We start from the raw sequence: 20,458 nt of genomic DNA, 5'->3' as shown, positions 1-20,458 counted from the left end.
TCTTTGGTCTAGTTCTGTGAAAAATACCGTTGGTAGCTTGATAGGGATTGCATTGAATCTATAGACTGCTTTGGGTAGAATAGCCATTTTGACAATATTAATTCTTCCAATCCATGAACACGGTATGTTTCTCCATCTGTTTGTGTCCTCTTTGATTTCTTTCATCAGTGTTTTATAGTTTTCTATGTATAGGTCCTTTGTTTCTTTAGGTAGATATACTCCTAAGTATTTTATTCTTTTTGTTGCAATGGTGAATGGTATTGTTTCCTTAATTTCTCTGTCTGTTTTTTCATTGTTAGTATATAGGAATGCAAGGGATTTCTGTGTGTTAATTTTATATCCTGCAACTTTACTATATTCATTGATTAGTTCTAGTAATTTTCTGGTAGAGTCTTTAGGGTTTTCTATGTAGAGGATCATGTCATCTGCAAACAGTGAGAATTTTACTGCTTCTTTTCCTATCTGGATTCTTTTTACTTCTTTTTCTGCTCTGATTGCTGTGGCTAGAACTTCCAACACTATGTTGAATAGTAGTGGTGAGAGTGGGCACCCTTGTCTTGTTCCTGATTTCAGGGGAAATGCCTTCAATTTTGACACCTTCTGAAGATCTTCATATTTTTCACACCTTTTCAGGCTCTTCATGTTTTGAACACAGTTTCATGCTCCTCATATTTTTCACATATTTTTATGCTCTTCATATTTTTCACATATTTTCAGGCTACTCATGTTTCTCAAAACCGTTTCATGCTCCTCATATTTTTCACATATTTTTATGCTCTTCATATTTTTCACATATATTCAGGCTATTCATATTTCTCAAAACCGTTTCATGCTCCTCATATTTTTGACACCTTTTGAAGCTCTTCATATTTTTCACACCTTTTCAGGCTCTTCTTGTTTTTGAACACCGCTTCATGCTCCTCCTATTTTTGAGACAGTTTCATGCTCCTCATATTTTTGACACCTTTTGAAGCTTTTTATATTTTTCAAACCTTTTCAGGCTCTTCATTTTTTTCAACATCACTTCATGCTCCTCCTATTTTTCAGACCGTTTCATGCTCATCTAATTTTTGACACCTTTTGAAGCTCTTCATATTTTTCACACCTTTTGAAGCTCTTCATATTTTTCAAACCTTTTCAGGCTCTTCATGTTTTTGAACACCACTTCATGCTCCTTCTATTTTTCAGAGAGTTTCATGCTCCTCATGTATTTCACACCTTTTGAAGATCTTCATATTTTTCACAACTTATCAGGCTCTTCATGTTTTTCCACACCACTTCATGCTTCTCCTATTTTTCAGCCCGTTTCGTGCTCCTCATGTATTTCACACCTTTTGAAGCTCTTCATATTTTTCACACATTTTCAGGCTCTTCATGTTTTTGATCACTGTTTCATGCTCCTCCTATTTTACAGACCGTTTCATGCTCCTCATATATTTGAAATCTTTTGAAGCTCTTCATATTTTTCAAACCTTTTCAGGCTCTTCATGTTTTTGAACACCGCTTCATGCTCCTCCTATTTTTCAGACCGTTTCATGCTCCTCATATTTTTGACAGGTTTTGAAGCTCTTCATATTTTTCACACATTTTCAGGCTCTTCATGTTTTGAACACCACTTCATGCTCGTCCTATTTTTCAAACCGTTTCAGACTCATGTCATTTTTGACTCCTTTTGAAGCTCTTCATATTTTTCACACCTTTTGAAGCTCTTCATATTTTTCACACGTTTTCAGGCTCTTCATGTTTTTCAACATCGCTTCATGCTCCTCCTATTTTTCAGAGAGTTTCATGCTCCTCATATTTTTGACACTTTTTGAAGCTCTTCATACTTTTCACACCATTTCAGGCTCTTCATGTTTTGAACATGGGTTCATGCTCCTCCTATGTTCAGACCGTTTCATACTCCTCATAATTTTGACACCTTTTGAAGCTCTTCATATTTTTCACACGTTTTCATGCTCTTCATGTTTTTCAACACCGCTTCATGCTCCCCCTTTTTTCAGACCGTTTAATGTACCTCATATTTTTCACACCTTTTGAAGCTCTTCATATTTTTCACACCTTTTCAGGCTCTTCATGTTTTTCAGCACCTCTTTATGCTCCTCCTATTTTTCAAACCGTTTAATCCTCCTCATGTATTTCACACTTTTTGAAGCTCTTCATATTTTTCACACCTTTTGAAGCTCTTCATATTTTTCACACCTTTTCAGGCTCTTCATGTTTTGTGACACCGTTTAATAATCCTCCTATTGTTCAGACTGTTTCATGCTTCTCATATTTTTGACACCTTTTGAAGCTCTTCATATTTTTCACACCTTTTCAGGCTCTTCATGTTTTTCAACACCGCTTCATGCTCCTCCTATTTTTCAGACGGTTTCATGCTCCTCATATTTTTGACACCTTTTGAAGCTCTTCATATTTTTCCACATCTTTTGAAGCTCTTCATATTTTTCACACTTTTTCAGGCTCTTCATGTTTTTCAACACCCCTTGTTGCTCCTCCTATGTTTCAGACCGTTTCATGCTCCTCATATTTTTGACACCTTTTGAAGCTCTTCATATTTTTCACACCTTTTCAGGCTCTTCATATTTTTGAACACCCCTTCATGCTCCTCCTATTTTTCAGACCGTTTCATGCTCCTCATATTTTTGACACCTTTTGAAGCTCTTCATATTTTTCACACCTTTTCAGGCTCTTCATGGTTTTCAACACCGCTTCATGCTCCTCCTTTATTTCAGACAGTTTCATTCTCCTCCTATTTTTGACACCTTTTGAAGCTCTTCATATATTTCACACCTTTTCAATCTCTTCATGTTTTTGAACACCAATACATGCTCCTCCTATTTTTCATACCGTTTCATGCTCCTCCTATTTTTCAGGCCGTTTCATGCTCCTCATATTTTGACACGTTTTAAAGCTCTTCGTATTTTTCACACATTGTCAGGCTCTTCATGTTTTTGAACACCACTGCATCTCCTCTTATTTTTCAGACCGTTTCATGCTCCTCATATTTGAGAAGTTTTGAAGCTCTTCATATATTTCACATCTTTTCAGGCTCTTCATGTTTTTCAACAGTGCTTTATGCACCTCCTATGTTTCAGACCGTTTCATGCTCCTCATAATTTTGACACCTTTTGAAGCTCTTCATATTTTTGACACCTTTTCAAGCTCTTCATGTTTTTCAACACCGCTTCATGCTCCTCCTATTTTTCAGATCGTTTCATGCTCATAATATTTTTGACACCATTCGAAGCTCTTCATATTTTTGACACCTTTTGATGCTCTTCATGTTTTTCAACACCACGTCATGCTCCTCATATTTTTCAGACCGTTTCTTGCTCCTCATATTTTTGACACCTTTTGAAGCTCTTCATATATTTCACACGTTTTCAGGCTCTTCATGTTTTTCAAAACCGCTTCATGCTTCTCCTATTTTTCAGAACGTTTCATGCTCCTCATATTTTTGATACCTTTTGAAGCTCTTCATATTTTTCACACCTTTTCATGCTCTTCATGTTTTCAAAACCGATTTATGCTCCTCCTATTTTTCAGACCCTTTCATGCTCCTCCTATTTTTCAGGCCGTTTCATGCTCCGCATATATTTCACAGCTTTTGAAGCTCTTCATATTTTTCACACCTTTTCTAGTTCTCATGTATTTGAACACAGCTTCATGCTCCTCCTATTTTTCAGACCGTTTCATGCTCTTCATATATTTCACACCTTTTGAAGCTCTTCATATTTTTCATACCTTTTCATGATCTTCATGTTTTTCAACACCGCTTCATGCTCCTCCTATTTTTCCGACCGTTTCATGCTGCTCCCATTTTTGATACCTTTTGAAGCTCTTCATATTTTTGGCACCTTTTCATGCTCTTCATGTTTTTCAACACCGCTTCATGCTCCTCCTATACTTCAGAACGTTTTATGCTCCTCATATTTTTAACACCATTTGAAGCTCTTCATATTTTGGGCATCTTTTCATGCTCTTCATGTTTTTCAACACCGCTTCATGCTCCTCCTGTTTTTCAGACGGTCTCTTGCTCCTCAAATTTTTGACACATTTTGAAGCTCTTCATATTTTTCACACGCTTTCAGGCTCTTCATGTTTTTCAACACCGCTTCATGCTCCTCCTAATATTCAGACCGTTTCAGGCTCCTCATATTTTTGACACCTTTTAAAGCTCTTCATATATTTCACACCTCTTCAGGCTCTTCATGTTTTTAACACCACTTCATGTCCTCCTATTTTTCAGACCTTTTCATGCTCATCTCATTTTTGACACCTTTTGAAGCTCTTCATATTTTTCACACCTTTTGAAGCTCTTCATATTTTTTCACACGTTTTCAGGCTCTTCAGGTTTTTCAACACCGCTTCATGCTCCTCCTAATTTTCAGACCGTTTCATGCTCCTAATATTTTTGACACTTTTTAAAGCTCTTCATATTTTTCACACTTTTCAGGCTCTTCCTGTTTTTCAACACCACTTCATGCTTCTCCTATTTTTCAGACCTTTTCATGCTCCTCATATTTTTCACACCTTTAGAAGCTCTTCATATTTTTCACACCTTTTCAGGCTCTCCATTTTTTTCAGCACCTCTTCATGCTCCTCGTATTTTTCAGACCGTTTCTTGCTCCTCATATTTTTGACACTTTTTGAAGCTCCTCATATTTTTCACACATTTTGAAGCTCTTCATATATTTCACACCATTTCAGGCTCTTCATGTTTTTCAACACCACTTCATTCTCCTCCTATTTTTAGACCGTTTCATTCTCCTCATATTTTTGACACCTTTTGAAGCTCTTCTTATATTTCACACCTTTTCAGGCTCTTCATGTTTTTCCACACCACTTCATGCTTCTCCTATTTTTCAGCCCGTTTCATGCTCCTCATGTATTTCACACCTTTTGAAGCTCTTCATATTTTTCACACATTTTCAGGCTCTTCATGTTTTTGATCACTGTTTCATGCTCCTCCTATTTTACAGACCGTTTCATGCTCCTCATATATTTGAAATCTTTTGAAGCTCTTCATATTTTTCAAACCATTTCAGGCTCTTCATGTTTTTGAACACCGCTTCATGCTCCTCCTATTTTTCAGACCGTTTCATGCTCCTCATATTTTTGACAGGTTTTGAAGCTCTTCATATTTTTCACACATTTTCAGGCTCTTCATGTTTTGAACACCACTTCATGCTCGTCCTATTTTTCAAACCGTTTCAGACTCATGTCATTTTTGACTCCTTTTGAAGCTCTTCATATTTTTCACACCTTTTGAAGCTCTTCATATTTTTCACACGTTTTCAGGCTCTTCATGTTTTTCAACACCGCTTCATGCTCCTCCTATTTTTCAGACAGTTTCATGCTCCTCATATTTTTGACACTTTTTGAAGCTCTTCATACTTTTCACACCATTTCAGGCTCTTCATGTTTTGAACATGGGTTCATGCTCCTCCTATGTTCAGACCGTTTCATACTCCTCATAATTTTGACACCTTTTGAAGCTCTTCATATTTTTCACACGTTTTCATGCTCTTCATGTTTTTCAACACCGCTTCATGCTCCCCCTTTTTTCAGACCGTTTAATGTACCTCATATTTTTCACACCTTTTGAAGCTCTTCATATTTTTCACACCTTTTCAGGCTCTTCATGTTTTTCAGCACCTCTTTATGCTCCTCCTATTTTTCAAACCGTTTAATCCTCCTCATGTATTTCACACTTTTTGAAGCTCTTCATATTTTTCACACCTTTTGAAGCTCTTCATATTTTTCACACCTTTTCAGGCTCTTCATGTTTTGTGACACCGTTTAATAATCCTCCTATTGTTCAGACTGTTTCATGCTTCTCATATTTTTGACACCTTTTGAAGCTCTTCATATTTTTCACACCTTTTCAGGCTCTTCATGTTTTTCAACACCGCTTCATGCTCCTCCTATTTTTCAGACGGTTTCATGCTCCTCATATTTTTGACACCTTTTGAAGCTCTTCATATTTTTCCACATCTTTTGAAGCTCTTCATATTTTTCACACTTTTTCAGGCTCTTCATGTTTTTCAACACCCCTTGTTGCTCCTCCTATGTTTCAGGCCGTTTCATGCTCCTCATATTTTTGACACCTTTTGAAGCTCTTCTTATATTTCACACCTTTTCAGGCTCTTCATGTTTTTAACACCACTTCATGCTCCTCCTATTTTTCAGACCATTTCCTGCTCTTCGATTTTTGACACCTTTTGAAGTTCTTCATATTTTTCACACCTTTTGAAGCTCTTAATATTTTTCACATGTTTTCAGGCTCTTCACGTTTTTCAACAACGCTTCATGGTCCTCTTATTTTTCAGAGAGTTTCATGCTCCTCATGTATTTCACATCTTTTGAAGCTCTTCTTTTTTCTCACAACTTTTTAGGCTCTTCATATTTTTCCACACCACTTCATGCTTCTCCTATTTTTCAGCCTGTTTCATGCTCCTCATGTATTTCACACCTTTTGAAGCTCTTCATATTTTTCGAACCTTTTCAGGCTCTTCATGTTTTTGATCACCGTTTCATGCTCCTCCTATTTTTCAGACCGTTTCATGCTCCTCATATATTTGACACATTTTGAAGCTCTGAATATTTTTCACACCTTTCCAGGCTTTTCATTTTTTTCAACACCACATCATGCTCCTCCTATTTTTCACACCGTTTCATGCTCATCTCATTTTGACACCTTTTGAAGCTCTTCAAATTTTTCACATCTTTTGAAGCTCTTCATATTTTTCACAACTTTTCAGGCTCTTTATGATTTTCAACACCGCTTCATGCTCCTCCTATTTTTCAGACAGTTTCATGCTCATTTCATTTTGACACATTTTGAAGCTCTTCAAATTTTTCACACCTTTTGAAGCTCTTCATATTTTTCATATTTTTGAAGCTCTTCATATTTTCACACGTTTTCAGGCTCTCATGTTTTTCAACACCGCTTCATGCTATTTCTATTTTTCAGAAAGTTTCATGCTCCTCATGTATTTCACACCTTTTGAAGTTCTTCATATTTTTCAAACCTTTTCAGGCTCTTCATGTTTTTCCACACCCCTTCATGCTTCTCCTATTTTTCAGCCCGTTTCATGCTCCTCATGTATTTCACACCTTTTGAATCTCTTCATATTTTTCACACCTTTTCAGGCTCTTCATGTTTTTGATCACCGTTTCATGCTCCTCCTATTTTTCAGACCGTTTCATGCTCATCTCATTTTTGACACCTTTTGAAGCTCTTCATATATTTCACACCTTTTGAAGCTCTTCATATTTTGCACACCTTTCCAGGCTCTTCATATTTTTCAACACCGCTTCATGCTCCACCTATTTTTCAGCCCGTTTCATGCTCCTCATATTTTTGACACTTTTTGAAGCTTTTCATATTTTTCACACCTTTTCAGGCTCTTCAATTTTTTCAACATTACTTCTTGCTCCTCCAATTTTTCGGCCTGTTTCATGCTCATCTAATTTTTGACCCCTGTTGAAGCTCTTCATATTTTTCACACCTTCTGAAGCTCTTCACATTTTTCACACTTTTTCAGGCTCTTCATGTTTTTCAACACCACTTCATGCTTCTCCTATTTTTCAGCCCGTTTCATGCTCCTCATGTTTTCACACCTTTTGAAGCTCGTCATATTTTTCACACCTTTTCAGGCTGTTCATGTTTTTGATCACCGTTTCTTGCTCCTCCTATGTTTCAGACCGTTTCATGCTCCTCATATTTTTGACACCTTTTGAAGCTCTTCATATTTTTCACACCTTTTCAGGCTCTTCATGTTTTTGATCACCGCTTCATGCTCCTCCTATTTTTCAGACCGTTTCATGCTCATCTCATTTTTGACACCTTTTGAAGCTCTTCATATTTTTCACAAGTTCTCTGCCTCTTCATGTTTTTCAACACCGCTTCATGCTCCTCCTATTTTTTAGACCGTTTCATGCTTCTCATATTTTTGACACCTTTTGAAGCTTTTCATATTTTTCACACCTTTTCAGGCTCTTCACTTTTTTCAACACTACTTCTTGCTCCTCCAAATTTTCAGACCGTTTCATACTCATCTAATTTTTGACACCTTTTGAAGCTCTTCATATTTTTCACACCTTTTGAAGCTCTTCATATTTTCACACCTTTTCAGGCTCTTCATGTTTTTGAACACCGCTTCATGCTCCTTCTATTTTTCAGAGAGTTTCATGCTCCTCATGTATTTCTCAAGTTTTGAAGCTCTTCATATTTTTCACACCTTTTCAGGCTCTTCATGTTTTTCCACACCACTTCATGCTTCTCCTATTTTTCAGCCCGTTTCATGCTCCTCATGTATTTCTCAAGTTTTGAAGCTCTTCATAATTCTCACAGCTTTTTCGGCTCTTCATGTATTTCCACAACTTTTCAGCCTCTCCTATTTTTCAGTCCGTTTCTTGCTCCTCATATTTTTCACACATTTTGAAGCTCTTCATATATTTCACAACTTTTCAGGCTCTTCATGTATTTCAACATCGTTTCTTGCTTCTTCTATTTTACAGACCGTTTCATGCTCCTAATGTATTTCACACATTTTGAAGCTCTTCATATTTTTCACACCATTTCACGATCTTCATGTTTTTGAACACGGCTTCATGCTCCTCCTTTTTTTTAGACCGTTTCATGCTCCTCATATTTTTGACACCTTTTGAAGCTCTTCATATTTTTCGCACCTTTTCAGGCTCTTCATGTTTTTGAACTCCGTTTCATGCTCCTCCTATTTTCAGACCGTTTCTTGCTCTTCATGTATTTCACACCTTTTGAAGCTCTTCATATTTTTCACACCTTTTCAGGCTCTTCATGTTTTTGAACACCGCTTCATGCTCCTACTATTTTTCAGACCGTTTCATGCTCCTCATATTTTTGAAACCTTTTGAAGCTCTTCATATTTTTCACACCTTTTCAGGCTCCTCATGTTTTGAACACCGTTTTATGCTCCTACTATTTTTCAGACCGTTTCATTCTCCTCATATTTTGTCACCTTTTGAAGCCATTCATATTTTTCACACCTTTTGAAGCTCTTCATATATTTCACAGTTTTTCAGGCTCTTCATGTTTTTCAAAGGTACCTCATGCTCCTCCTATTTTTCAGATCGCTTCATGCTCATCTCATTTTTGACAGCTTTTGAAGGTCCTAATATTTTTCACACCTTTTGAAGCTCTTCATATATTTCACACTTTTTTAGGTTCTTCATGTTTTTCAGCACCACTTCATGCTCCTCCTATTTCTCAGACCGGTTCATGCTCCTCATATTGTTGACACATTTTGAAGCTCTTCATATATTTCACATCTTTTCAGGCTCTTCATGTATTTCAACACCACTTCATGCTCGTCCTATTTCCCAAACCGTTTCATGCTTCTCATATTTTTGACACCTTTTGAATCTCTTCATATATTTTACACCTTTTTAGGCTCTTCATGTTTTTCAACACCATTTCATGCTCCTCCTTCTTTCCAGACCATTTCATGCTCATCATATTTTTGGCACTTTGTGAAGCTCTTCATATTTTTAACACCTTTTGAATCTCTTCATATTTTTCACACCTTTTGAGGCTCTTCATATTTTTCAACACCGCTTCATGCTCCTCCTATTTTTCAGACCTTTTCATGCTCCTCATATTTTTGACACTTTTTGAAGCTCTTCATATATATCACACCTTTTTAGACTCTTCATGTTTTTGAACACCGCTTCATGCTCCTCGTATTTTTCAGACCGTTTCATGCTCCTCATATATTTCACACCTTTTGAAGCTCTTCAAATTTTCCACACCTTTTCAGGCTCTTCATGTTTTTGAACATCGCTTCATGCTCCTCCTATTTTTCAGACCGTTTCATGCTGCTCATAATTTTGACACCTTTTGAAGCTCTTCATATATTTCACACCTTTTCAGACTCTTGATGTTTTTGAACACCACTTCTTGCTCCTCCTATTTTTCATACCGTTTCATGCATCTCATGTATTTGAAACCTTGTGAAGCTCTTTAAATTTTTCACACCTTTTCAGGCTCTTCATATTTTTGAACACCGTTTCATTCTCCTCCTATTTTTCAGACCGTTTCATGCTCCTCATACTTTTGACATCTTTTGAAGCTCTTCATATTTTTCACATCATTTCAGGCTCTTCATGTTTTTAAACACCGCTTCATGCTCCTCCTATTTTTCAGGCCGTTTCATGCTCATTTCATTTTTGACACCTTTGGAAGCTCTTCATATGTTTCACACATGTTCAGGCTCTTCATGTTTTTGAACACCTATTCATGGTCCTCCTATTTTTCAGACCGTTTCATGCTTATATCATTTTTGACACCTTTTGAAGCTCTTCATATTTTTCACACCTTTTGAAGCTCTTCATATTTTTCACACGTTTTGGGGCTCTTCATGTTTTTCCACACCGCTTCATGCTCGTCTTATATTTCACACCATTTGAAGCTCTTAATATTTTTCACACTTTTTCAGGCTCTTCATGTTTTTGAACACCACTTCATGCTCCTCCTATTTTTCAGACCGTTTCATGCTCCTCATGTATTTCACACCTCTTGCATCTCTTCATATTTTTCACACCTTTTCAGGCTCTTAATATTTTTGAACACGGTTTCATGCGCCTCCCATTTTTCAGATCGTTTTATGCTCCTCATGTCTTTCACACCTTTTGAAGCTCTTCATATTTTTCACACCTTTTCAGGCTCTTCATGTTTTTGAACACCGTTTCATGCTCCTCCAATTTTTCAGACAGTTTCCTGCTCCTCATGTATTTCACACCTTTTGAAGCTCTTCGAATTTTTCACACCTTTTCAGGCTCTTCATGTTTTTTTACACCACTTCATGCTCCTCCAATTTTTCAGACCGTTTCATGCTCCTCATATTTTTGACAGCTTTTGAAGCTCTTCATATATTTCACACCTTTTCAGATTCTTAAAGGTTTTGAACACCGCTTCATGCTCCTCCTTTTTTTCAGACCGTTTCATGCTCCTCATGTATTTCACACATTTTGAAGCTCTTCAAATTTTTCACACCTTTTCAGGCTCTTCATGTTTTTGAACGCCGCTTCATGCTCCTCTTCTTTTTCAGACCGTTTCATACTACTCATATTTTTGACACCTTTTGAAGCTCTTCATATATTTCACAACTTTTCAGTCTCTTCATGTTTATCAACACCACTTCATGCTCCTCCTGTTTTTCAGACCATTTCATGTTCATCTCATTTTTGACACCTGTTGAAGCTCTTCATATTTCTCACACCTTTTGAAGCTCTTCATTTATTACACTCCTTTACAGGCTCTTCACGTTTTTCAACACCGCTTCACCTCCTCCTATTTTTTAGACCGTTTCATGCTCCTCATATATTACACACCTTTTGAAGCTCTTCATATTTTTCACACCTTTTCAGGCTCTTCATGTTTTTGAACACCGCTTCTTGCTCCTCCTATATTGCAGACCGTTTCATGCTCCTCATATTTTAGACACCTTTTGAAGCTCTTCATATATTTCACATCTTTTCAGACTCTTCAAGTTTTTGAACACCGCTTCATGCTCCTACTTTTTTTCAGACCGTTTCATGCTCCTCATAATTTCACACCTTTTGAAGCTCTTCAAATTTTTCACAACTTTTCAGGCTCTTCATGTTTTTGAACACCGCTTCATGCTCCTCCTATTTTTCAGACCTTTTCATGCTACTCATATTTTTGACTCCTTTTGAAGCTCTTCATATTTTTCACACCTTTTCAGGCTCTTCGTCTTTTTCAACACCACTTCATGCTTCTGCTATTTTTCAGAACGTTTCAGGCTCCTCATATTTTTGGCAGCTTTTGAATCTCTTCCTATTTTTCACACCTTTTCATGCTCTTCATATTTTTCAACACCGTGTCATGCTCCTCCTATTTTTCTGACGGTTTCATGCTCCTCATATTTTTCACACCTTTAAATCTCTTCATATTTTTCTCACATTTTAAGGCTCTTCATGTTTTTCAACACCGTGTCATGCTCCTCATATTTTTCAGACGGTTTCATGCTCCTCATAATTTTCACACCTTTAAAGCTCTTCATATTTTTCACACCTTTTCAGGCTCTACATGTTTTTCAACACGGCTTCATGCTCCTCTTATTTTTCAGACCGTTTCATGCTCCTCATATTTTTCACACCTTTTGAAGCTCTTCATATTTTTCACACCTTTTCAGGCTCTTCATGTTTTTCAACACCACTTCATGCTCTTCCTATTTTTCAGACCGTTTCATGCTCCTCATGTATTTCACTCCTTTTGAAGCTCTTCATATTTTTCACACATTTTTAGGGTCTTCATGTATTTCCACAAAGTTTCAGCCTCTCCTATATTTCAGACCGTTTCATGCCCCTCATATTTTTCACACCTTTTGAAGCTCTTCATATATTTCACACCTTTTCAGGCTCTTCATGTATTTCAACACCGTTTCATGATTCTCCTATTTTACAGACCGTTTCTTGCTCCTAATGTATTTCACACATTTTGAAGCTCTTCATATTTTTCACACCTTTTCAGGCTCTTCATGTTTTTCAACACTGCTTCATGCTCCTCCTACTTTTCAGACCGTTTCATGCTCCTATTGTATTTCACACCTTTTGAAGCTCTTCATATTTTTCACACCTTTTCAGGCTCTTCATGTTTTTGAACACCATTTCAAGCTCCTCTTATTTTTCAGACCGTTTCAGGTTACTCATATTTTTGACACATTTTCAAGCTCTTCATATTTTTCACACCTTTTCAGGCTCTTTATGTTTTTAAACACCGCTTCCTGCTCCTCCTATTTTTCAGACCGTTTCATTCTCCTCATATTTTGTCACCTTTTGAAGCTATTCATATTTTTCACACCTTTTGAAGCTCTTCATATATTTCACAGTTTTTCAGGCTCTTCATGTTTTTCAAAGGTACCTCATGCTCCTCCTATTTTTCAGATCGCTTCATGCTCATCTCATTTTTGACAGCTTTTGAAGGTCCTAATATTTTTCACACCTTTTGAAGGTCTTCATATATTTCACACTTTTTTAGGTTCTTCATGTTTTTCAGCACCACCATGCTCCTCCTATTTCTCAGACTGGTTCATGCTCCTCATATTGTTGACACCTTTTGAAGCTCTTCATATTTTTCACACCTTTTCAGGCTCTTCGTGTTTTTCAACACCACTTCATGCTTCTGCTATTTTTCAGAACGTTTCAGGCTCCTCATATTTTTGACAGCTTTTGAATCTCTTCCTATTTTTCACACCTTTTCATGCTCTTCATATTTTTCAACACCGTGTCATGCTCCTCCTATTTTTCTGACGGTTTCATGCTCCTCATATTTTTCACACCTTTAAATCTCTTCATATTTTTCTCACATTTTAAGGCTCTTCATGTTTTTCAACACCGTGTCATGCTCCTCATATTTTTCAGACGGTTTCATGCTCCTCATAATTTTCACACCTTTAAAGCTCTTCATATTTATCACACCTTTTCAGGCTCTTCATGTTTTTGAACACCATTTCATGCTCCTCATATTTTGACTACTATTGAAACTCTTCATATTTTTCAACCATTTCCTGCTCCTCATATTTTTGACACCTTTTCAAGCTCTTCATATATTTCACAGATTTCCAGGCTCTTCAGGTTTTTGAACATCGTTTCATGATCCTATTTTTCAGAACGTTCCATGCTCCTCATATTTTTCACACCTTTTGCAGCTCTTCATATTTTTCACACCTTTTCTGTCTCTTCATATTTTTAAACACCACTTAATGCTCCTCCTATGTTTAGAACGTCTAATGCTCCTCATAATTTTGACACCTTTTGCGGCTCTTCATATTTTTCACACTTTTTCTGGCTCTTCATATTTTTCCACACCACTTCATCCTCCTCCTATGTTTAGAACGTTTAATGCTCCTCATAATTTTGACACCTTTTGATGCTCTTCATATTTTTCACACCTTTTCAGTCTCTTCATGTTTTGAACACCGCTTCATGATCCTCCTATTTTTCAGAACCGTTTCATGCTCCGCATATATTTCACACCTTTTGAAGCTCTTCATATTTTTCACACCTTTTCTGGTTCTCATGTTTTTGAACACAGCATCATGCTTCTCCTATTTTTCAGACCGTTTTATGCTCCTCATATATTTCAAACCTTTTGAAGCTCTTCATATTTTTCACATCTTTTCAGGCTCTTCATGTTTTTCAACACCGCTTCATGCTCCTCCTTTATTTCAGACAGTTTCATTCTCTTCCTATTTTTGACACCTTTTAAGCTCTTCATATATTTCACACCTTTTCTAGCTCTTCATGTTTTTGAACACTGCTTCATGCTCCTCCACTTCTTCTGACCGTTTCATGCTCCTCGTATTTTTGACACCTTTTGAATCTCTTCATATTTTTCACACTTTTTCAGGCTCTTCATGTTTTAGAACACCGCTTCATGCTCCTCCTATTTTTCAGACCGTTTCATGCTCCTCATATTTTTGACACCTTCTGAAACTCTTCATATTTTTCACACCTTTTCAAGCTGTTCATGTTTTTAAAAACCGCTTCATGCTCCTCCTATTTTTCAGACCGTTTCATGCTCCTCATATTTTTGACACCTTTTTAAACTCTTCATATTTTTCACACCTTTTCAGGCTCTTCATGTTTCTGAACACCGTTTCATGCTCCTCCTATTTTTCAGGCCGTTTCATGTTCCTCATATTTTTCAGATCATTTCATGATCCTCATATTTTTGACAGCTTTTGAAGCTCTTCATATTTTTCACACCTTTTCAGGCTCTTCATCTTTTTCAACACCACTTCAAGCTCCTCCTATTTCTCAGACCGTTTCAGGCTCCTCATATTTTTGACAGCTTTTGAATCTCTTCATATTTTTCACACCTCCTCATGATCTTCATGTTTTTCAACACCGTGTCATGCTCCTCATATTTTTCAGACGGTTTCATGCTCCTCATATTTTTCACACTTTTAAACTCTTCATATTTTTCACACATTTTAAGGCTCTTCATGTTTTTCAACACCGTGTCATGCTCCTCCTATCTTCAGACGGTTTCATGCTCCTCATAATTTTCACACCTTTAAAGCTCTTCATATTTTTCACACCTTTTAAGGCTCTTCATGTTTTTGAACACCACTTCATGCTCCTCCTATTTTTCAGACCGTTTCATGCTCCTCATATTTTTGACACCTTTTGAAGCTCTTCATATTTTAACACCTTTTCAGGCTCTTCATGTTTTTGAACACCATTTCATGCTCCTCATATTTTGACAACTATTGAAACTCTTCATATTTTTCAGACAGTTTCATGCTCCTCATATTTTTGATACATTTTGAAGCTCTTCATATATTTTACAGCTTTTCAGGCTCTTCAGGTTTTTGAACATCGTTTCATGCTCCTCCTATTTTTCAGAACGTTCCACGCTCCTCATATTTTTCACACCTTTTGGAGCTCTTCATATTTTTTCACACCTTTTCGGCTCTTCATATTTTTCAACACCACTTCATGCTCCTCCTATGTTTAGAACGTTTAATGCTCCCCATAATTTTGACACCTTTTGAAACTCTTCATATTTTTCAAACCTTTTCAGGCTCTTCATGTTTCTAAACACCATTTCATGCTCTTCCTATTTCAGACCGTTTCATGCTCCTCATATTTTTGACACGTTTTGAAACTCTTCATTTTTTTATCACCGTTTCAGGCTCTTCATATTTTTCAACAGTGCTTCATTCTCCTCCTGTTTTTCAGACCGTTTCATGCTCCTCATATTTTTGACATCTTTTGTAGCTCTTCATATTTTTCACAGCTTTTCAGGCTCTTCATGTTTTTGAACACCCCTTCATGCTCCTCCTCGTTTTCAGACCGTTTCATACTCCTCATATTTTTTACACCTTTTGAAGCTCTTCATATATTTCATAACGTTTCAGGCTCTTCATATTTACAACACCACTTCATGCTCCTCCTGTTTTTCAGATCATTTCATGCTCATCTCATTTTTGACACCTGTTGAAGCTCTTCATATTTCTCACACCTTTTGAAGCTCTTCATTTATTTCACTCCTTTACTGGCTCTTCATGTTTTTCAACACCGCTTCATGCTCCTCCTATTTTTTAGACCGTTTCATGTTCCTCATATATTACACACCTTTTGAAGCTCTTCATAATTTTCACATTTTTCCAGGCTCTTCATGTTTTTGAACACCATTTCATGCTCCTCCTATTTTTCAGACCGTTCCTGCTCCTAATATTTTTGACACCTTTAGAAGCTCTTCATATTTTTCACACACTTTCAGGCTCTTCATGTTTTTGAACACCGCTTCATCCTCCTCCTATTTTTCAGACCGTTTCATGCTCCTCATATTTTTCACACCTTTTGAAGCTCTTCATATTTTTCACACCTTTTCAGTCTCTTCAGGTTTTGAACACCGCTTCATGATCCTCCTATATTTCAGACCGTTTCATGCTCCGCATATATTTCACACCTTTTGAAGATCTTCATATTTTTCACACCTTTTCTGGTTCGCATGTTTTTGAGCACAGCTTCATGCTTCTCCTATTTTTCAGACCGTTTCATGCACCTCATATATTTCACACCTTTTGAAGCTCTTCCTATTTTTCAGACCTTTTCAGCTCTTCATGTTTTTCAACAGCATTTCATGCTCCTCCTAGGTTTCAGACCCTTTCATACTCCTCATATTTTTGACAGCTTTTGAAGCTCTTCATTTTTTTCACACCTTTTCAGGCTCTTCATGTTTTTGAACACGGCTTCATGCTCCTCCTATTTTTCAGACCCTTTCATACTCCTCATATTTTTGACAGCTTTTGAAGCTCTTCATTTTTTTCACACCTTTTCAGGCTCTTCATGTTTTTGAACACGGCTTCATGCTCCTCCTATTTTTCAGACCGTTTCATGCTCCTCATATTTGACACGTTTTGAAGGTTTCATATATTTCACACCTTTTCAGGCTCTTCATGTTTTTCAACACGGCTTCATTCTCCTCCTATTTTTCAGACCGTTTCATGCTCCTCATATTTGACACGTTTTGAAGGTTTCATATATGTCACACGTTTTCAGGCTCTTCATGTTTTTCAAAACCGCTTTATGCTCCTCCTATTTTTCAGAACGTTTCATGCTCCTCATATTTTTGATACCTTTTGAAGCTCTTCATATTTTTCACACCTTTTCATGCTCTTCATGTTTTCAACACCGATTCTGGCTCCTCCTATTTTTCAGGCCGTTTCATGCTCCTCATATTTTGACACATTTTGAAGCTCTTCATATTTTTCACATTTTTGAAGCTCTTCATATTTTTCACATGTTTTCATCTTTTCATTTTTTTCAACACCACTTCATGCTCCTCATTTTTTCAGACCGTTTCATTCTCCTCATATTTTTGACACGTTTTTAGGCTCTTCATATTTTTCACACCTTTTCAGGCTCTTCATGTTTTTGAACACCGTTTCTTGCTCCTCCGAATTTTCAGACCGTTTCATGCTCCTCATATTTTTGACACCTTTTGAAGCTGTTCATATTTATCACACGTTTTCACGCTCTTCATGTTTTTCAAAACCACTTCATGCTCCTCGTGTTTTGCAGACCGTTTCATGCTCCTCATATTTTTGACACATTTTGAAGCTCTTCATATTTTTCACACCTTTTCCGGCTCTTCATGTTTTGAACACCACTTCATGCTCCTCCTATTTTTCAGACCTTTTCTTGCTCCTCTAATTTTTGACACCTTTTGAAGCTCTTCATATTTTTCACACCTTTTCAGGCTTTTCATGTATTTCAACACCGCTTCATGCTCCTCCTATTTTTCAGACCGTTTCATGCTCCTCGTATTTTTGACAGCTTTTGAAACTCTTCATATAAATCACACCTTTTCAGGCTCTTCATTTTTTGAACACCACTTCATGGTCCTCCTATTTTTCAGACCGTTTCATGCTCATCTAATTTTTGACACCTTTTGCAGCTTTTCAGATTTTTCACAACTTTTCAGGCTCTTCATGTTTTTGAACAACACTTCATGCTCCTCCTATTTTTCAGAGAGTTTCATGCTCCTCATATATTTCACACCTTTTGAAGCTCTTCATATTTTTCACACCTTTTCAGGCTTTTCATGTTTTTGAACACCGCTTCATGCTCCTCCTATTTTTCAGACCGTTTCATGCTCCTTATATTTTTGACACCTTTTGAAGCTCTTCAGATTTTTCTCACCTTTTCAGGCTCTTCATGATTTTGAACACCGCTTCATGCCCCTGCTATATTTCAGACCATTTCATGCTCCTCATATTTTTGACATCTTTTGAAGCTTTTCATATTTTTCACACCTTTTCAGTCTCTTCATGTTTTTCAAAAACGCTTCTTGCTCCTCCTATTTTTCAGACCGTTTCATACTCATCTCATTTTTGACACGGTTTGAAGCTCTTCATATTTTTCACAACTTTTGAAGCTCTTCATATTTTTCACACGTTTTCAGGCTCTTCATGTTTTTGAACACCGCTTCTTGCGACTCCTATTTTTCAGATCGTTTCATGCTCCTCACATTTTTGACACCTTTTGAAGCTCTTCATATTTTTCACAGCTTTTGAAGCTCTTTATATTTTTCACACGTTTTCAGGCTCTTCATGTTTTTGAAAACCGCTTCTTGCGACTCCTATTTTTCAGACCGTTTCATGCTCCTCATATTTTTGACACCTTTTGAAGCTCATCATATTTTTCACACCTTTTCAGGCTTTGCATGTTTTTCAACACCGCTTCATGCTCCTCCTATTTTTCAGACCGTTTCATGCTCCTCATATTTTTGACACCTTGTGAGGATCTTCATATCTTTCATACCTTTTAAAGCTCTTCGTATTTTTCACACGTTTTCAGTCTCTTCATGTTTTTCAACACCGTTTCATGCTCCTCCTATTTTTCAGACCGTTTCATGCTCTTCATATTTTTCACACCTTTTGAAGCTCTTCATATTTTTCACACCTTTTCAGGCTCTTCATGTTTTTGAAGACCGTTTCATGCTCCTCCTATTTTTCAGACCGTTTCATGCTCCTCATATTTTTAACACCTTTTGAAGCTCTTCATATTTTTCACACCTTTTAAAGCTCTTCATATTTTTCACACCTTTTCAAGCTCTCATGTTGTTGAACACAGCTTCATGCTCCTCCTATTTTTCAGACCGTTTCATGCTCCTCATGTATTTCACACCTTTTGAAGATCTTCCTATTTTTCACACCTTTTCAGGCTCTTCATATATTTGAAAACCTTTTCATGCTCCTCCTATTTTTTAGATCGTTTCATGCTCCACATATTTCTGTCAGCTTTGAAGCTCCTCATATTTTTCACACCTTTAGAGGCTCGTCATGTTTTTGAACACCGCTTCATGCTCGTCATATTTTTCAGATCGTTTCATCCTCCTCATATTTTTGACACCTTTTGACGCTCTTCATATTTTTCACACCTTTTCAGGCTTCTCATGTTTTTGAACACCGCTTCATGCTACTCATATTTTTCAGATCGTTTCATGCTCCTCATATTTTTGACACCTTTTGACGCTCTTCATATTTTTCACACCTTTTCAGGCTCTTCATGTTTTTGAACACCACTTCATGCTTCTACTATTTTCAGACCGTTTAATGCTCCTCATGTATTTCACACCTTTTTACGCTCTTCATATTTTTCACACCTTTTCAGGCTCTTCATGTTTTTCAACACCGTTTCATGCTCCTCCTATATTTCAGATCGTTTCATGCTCCTCATATATTTGACACCTTCTGAAGATCTTCATATTTTTCACACCTTTTCAGACTCTTCATGTTTTTGATCACCGTTTCATGCTCCTCCTAATTTTCAGACCGTTTCATGCTCCTCATATATTTGACACCTTTTGAAGCTCTTCATATATTTCACACATTTTCAGGCTCTTCATCTTTTTGCACACCGCTTCAAGCTCCTCCTATTTTTCACACCGTTTCATGCTCCTCTCATTATTGACACATTTCGAAGCTAATCATATTTTTCACACCTTTGGAAGCTCTTCATATTTTTCACACATTTTCAGGCTTTTCATGTTTTCAACACCGCTTCATACTCCTCCTTTTTTTCAGACCGTTTCATGCTCCTCATATTTTTGACACCTTTAATTCTCTTCATATTTTTCACACCTTTTCAGGCTCTTCATGTTTTTCAACACCGCTTCATGCTCCTCATATTTTTCAGATCGTTTCATGCTCCTCATATTTTTGACACCTTTTGACGCTCTTCATATTTTTCACACCTTTTCAGGCTCTTCATTTTTTTGAACACCACTTCATGCTTCTACTATTTTCAGACCGTTTAATGCTCCTCATGTATTTCACACCTTTTTACGCTCTTCATATTTTTCACACCTTTTCAGGCTCTTCATGTTTTTCAACCGTGCTTCATGTTCCTCCTATTTTTCAGATCGTTT

This window comes from Dama dama, chromosome 4 (genome assembly GCF_033118175.1).
Source record: "Dama dama isolate Ldn47 chromosome 4, ASM3311817v1, whole genome shotgun sequence".
Taxonomy (NCBI): Eukaryota; Metazoa; Chordata; class Mammalia; order Artiodactyla; family Cervidae; genus Dama; species Dama dama.
The sequence above is the reverse complement of the archived record's forward strand: the minus strand, read 5'-3'. Positions refer to the sequence as shown.